This window comes from Physeter macrocephalus, chromosome 1 (genome assembly GCF_002837175.3).
Source record: "Physeter macrocephalus isolate SW-GA chromosome 1, ASM283717v5, whole genome shotgun sequence".
Lineage (NCBI taxonomy): Eukaryota > Metazoa > Chordata > Mammalia > Artiodactyla > Physeteridae > Physeter > Physeter macrocephalus.
In genome coordinates this window covers 104,467,150-104,471,139 of record NC_041214.2, presented here as the reverse complement: position 1 = coordinate 104,471,139, position 3,990 = coordinate 104,467,150, and the positions used below count along the sequence as shown (strand labels likewise).

The following is a 3,990-nucleotide window of genomic DNA, read 5'->3' as shown; positions in this document are numbered from 1 at the left end:
TGGGAAAACTGGACAGCTACATGTAAAAGAATGAAATTAGAACACTACCTAACACCATACAGAAAAATAAACTCCAAATGGATTAAAGATTTAAATGTGAGACCAGACATGATAAAACTTTTAGAGGAAAAAACATAGAAAAAACACTCTTTGACATAAACCACAACAAGATCTTTTTTGACCCATCTCCTAGATTAACAGAAATTTAAAAAATAAACAAATAGGACTTAATGAAAATTAAAAGCTTTTGCACAGCAAAGGAAACCATAAACAAGACAAAAAGACAACCCTCAGAATGGGAGAAAATATTTGCAAATGAAACAACAGACAAAGGATTAATCTCCAAAATATACAAACAGCTCTTGGAGATCAATATCAAAAACACAAACAATCCAGTTAAAAAATGGGTGGAAGACCTAAATAGAATTTCACCAAGGAAGACACACAGATGGCAAAGAGGCACATGAAAAGATGCTCAACATCACTAATTATTAGAGAAATGCAAATCAAACCTACAATGAGGTATCACCTCACACAGGTCAAAATGGCCATTATCAAAAATGCTAGAAACAATAAATGCTGGAAAGGGTGTGGTGAAAAGGGAACCCTCCTACACTGTTGGTGGGAATGTAAATTTGATACAATCACTATGGAAAACAGTATGGAGGTTCCTTAAAAAAAAAAAAAAAAAAAAAAACTAAAAATGGAACTACCATACGACCCAGCAATACCACTACGGCATATACCCTGAGAAAACCATAATTCAAAAGGAGGCATGCACCACAATGTTCATTGCAGCACTATATACAATAGTGAGGACATGGAACCAACTGAAATGTCCATCAACAGATGAATTGATAAAGAAGATGTCACACATATATACAATGGAATATTACTCAGCCATAAAAAGAAGTGAAATTGAGTTATTTGTAGTGAGGTGGATGGACCTAGAGACTGCCATACAGAGCAAAGTAAGTCAGAAAGAGAAAAACAAATACCGTATGCTAATGCATATATATGGAATCTTTAAAAAAAAATGGTACTGATGAACCTAGAGGTAGACATAGAGAATGGACTTGATGACATGGGGTGGGAGGGTGAAGCTGGGGCAAAGTGAGAGTAGCATTGACATATATACACTACCAAATGTAAAACAGCTGGCTGGTGGGAAGCAGCAGCATAGCACAGAGAGAAAGGCTTGGTGCTTTGTGAGGACCTACAGGGATGGGATAGGGAGGATGGGAGGGAGACTCAAGTGGGAGGGGATATGCGGACATGTGTATGCATCTGGCTGACTCGCTTTGCTGCGCAACAGAAACTAACCTGGTATTGTGAAGCAATTATTCTCCAATGAAGATCTATTTAAAAATTATTAAATTAATTTCATCTGTTTCTTTTTACTTTTCTTAATGTAGCTCCTAATAAATTTACAATGACATATGTGGTTAATGTTTTGGCTCTCACTATATTTCTTTCTTCTTTAATTTTATTTTATATATTTTTTTATACAGCAGGTTCTTATTAGTCATCCATTTTACACACATCAGTGTATACATGTCAATCCCAATCTCCCAATTCATCCCACCACCACCCCCCACCCCTGCCGCTTTCCCCCCTTGGTGTCCATACGTCTTTTCTCTACTTCTGTGTCTCAATTTTCACTCTGCAAACCAGTTGATCTGCACCATTTTCTAGGTTCCACATATATGCATTAATATACGACATTTGTTTTTCCCTTTCTGAGTTACTTCACTTGGTATGACAGTCTCTAGATCCATCCACGTCTCTAAAAATGACCCAATTTCGTTCCTTTTTATGGCTGAGTAATATTACATTGTATATATGTACCACATCTTCTATATCTATCCATCTGTTGATGGGCATTTAGGTTGCTTCCATGACCTGGCTATTGTAAATAGTGCTGCAATGAACATTGGGGTGCATGTGTCTCTTTGAATTACGGATTTCTCTGGGTATATGCCCAGTAGTGGAAATGCTGGGTCATATGGTAATTCTATTTTTAGTTTTTTAAGGAACCTCTATATGGTTCTCCAGAGTGGCTGTATCAAATTACATTCCCAACAAAAGTGCAAGAGAGTTCCCTTTTCTCCACACCCTCTCCAGCATTTGTTGTTTGTGGATTTTCTAATGATACCCATTCTGATTGGTGTGAGGTGATACCTCAATGTAGTTTTGATTTGCATTTCTCTAACAGTTAGTGATGCTGAGCAGCTTTTTATGTGCCTCTTGGCCATCTGTATGTCTTCTTTGGAGAAATGTCTATTTAGGTCTCTGCCCATTTTTGGATTGGGTTGTTTGTTTTTTTAATACTGAGCTGCATGAGCTGTTTATATATTTTGGAGATTAATCCTTTGTCCGTTGATTTGTTTTCAAATATTTTCTCTCATTCTGAGGGTTGTCTTTTCATCTTGTTTATGGTTTCCTTTGCTGTGCAAAAGCTTTTAAGTTTCATTATGTCCCATTTGTTTATTTTTGTTTTTATTTCCATTACTCTAGGACATGGATCAAAAAATATCTTGCTGTGATTTATATCAAAGAGTGTTCTTCCTATGTTTTCCTCTAAGAGTTTTATAGTGTCCAGTCTTACATTGAGGTCTCTAATCCACTTTGAGTTTGTTTTTGTGTACGGTTTTAGGGAGTGTTCTCATTTCATTCTTTTCCATTTAGCTGTCCAGTTTTCCCAGTACCACTTACTGAAGAAACTGTCTTTTCTCCATTGTATATCCTTGCTTCCATTATCATAGATTAGTTGACCATAAGTGTGTGGGTTTATCTCTGGGCTTTCTATCCCATTCCACTGACCTATATTTCTGTTTTTGTGCCAGTACCATATTGTCTTGATTACTGTAGCTTTGTAGTATAGTCTGAAGTCAGGGAGTGTGATTCCTCCAGCTCCTTTTCTTTCCCTCAGGACTGCTTTGGCTACACGGGGTCCTCTGTGTCTCCATACAAATTTTCAGATTTTCTGTTCTAGTTCTGTAAAAAATGCCATTGGTATGTTGATAGGGATTGAACTGAATCTGTAGATTACTTTGGGTAGTATAGTCATTTTAACAATATTGATTCTTCCAATCCAAAAACATGGTATAACTCTCCATCTGTTGGTATCATCTTTAATTTCTTTCATCAGTGTCTTATAGTTTTCTGCATACAGGTCTTTTGTCTCCCTAGGTAGGTTTATTCCTAAGTATTTTATTCTTTTTGCTGCAGTGGTAAATGGGGGTGTATCCTTAATTTCTCTTTCAGATTTTTCATCATTATTGTATAGGAGTGCAAGAGATTTCTGTGCATTAATTTTTTATCCTGAAACTTTACCAAATTCAATGATTAGCTCTACTAGTTTTCTGGTGGCATCTTTAGGATTCTCTATGTATAGTATCATGTCACCTGCAAACAATGACAGTTTTACTTCTTCTTTTCCAATTTGTATTCCTTTTATTTCTTTTCCTTCTCTGATTGCCGTGGCTTGGATTTCCAAAACTATGCTGAATAATAGTGGTGAGAGTGGACATCCTTGTCTTGTTCCTAATCTTGGAGGAAATGCTTTCAGTTTTTACCATTGAGAATGATGTTCGCTGTGGGTTTGTCATATATGGCCTTTATCATGTTGAGGTAGGTTCCCTCTATGCCCACTTTCTGGAGAGTTTTTATCATAAATGGGTGTTGAATTTTGTCAACAGCTTTTTCTGCAACTATTGAGATGATCATATGGTTTTCAGTCTTCAATTTGTTAATATGGTGTATCACATTGATTGATTTGCATATATTGAAGAATCCTTGCATCCCTGGGCTAAATCCCACTTTATCATGGTGTATGATCTTTTTAATGTGCTGTTGGATTCTGTTTGCTAGTATTTTGTTGAGTATTTTTGCATGTATATTCATCAGTGATACTGGTCTGTAATTTTCTTTTTTTGTAGTTTCTTTGTCTGGTTTTAGTATCAGGGTGATGGTGGCCTCATAGAATGA

The 3,990-nt window shown here is 36.3% G+C and overlaps 1 protein-coding gene across 1 annotated transcript in view; it reads right to left on the bottom strand.

Annotated features, from left to right (window-relative positions):
- Nucleotides 1–3,990, bottom strand: part of MORC1 (MORC family CW-type zinc finger 1) — a 314,151-nt gene that overhangs the window by 177,634 nt on the left and 132,527 nt on the right. The window lies entirely within an intron of this gene.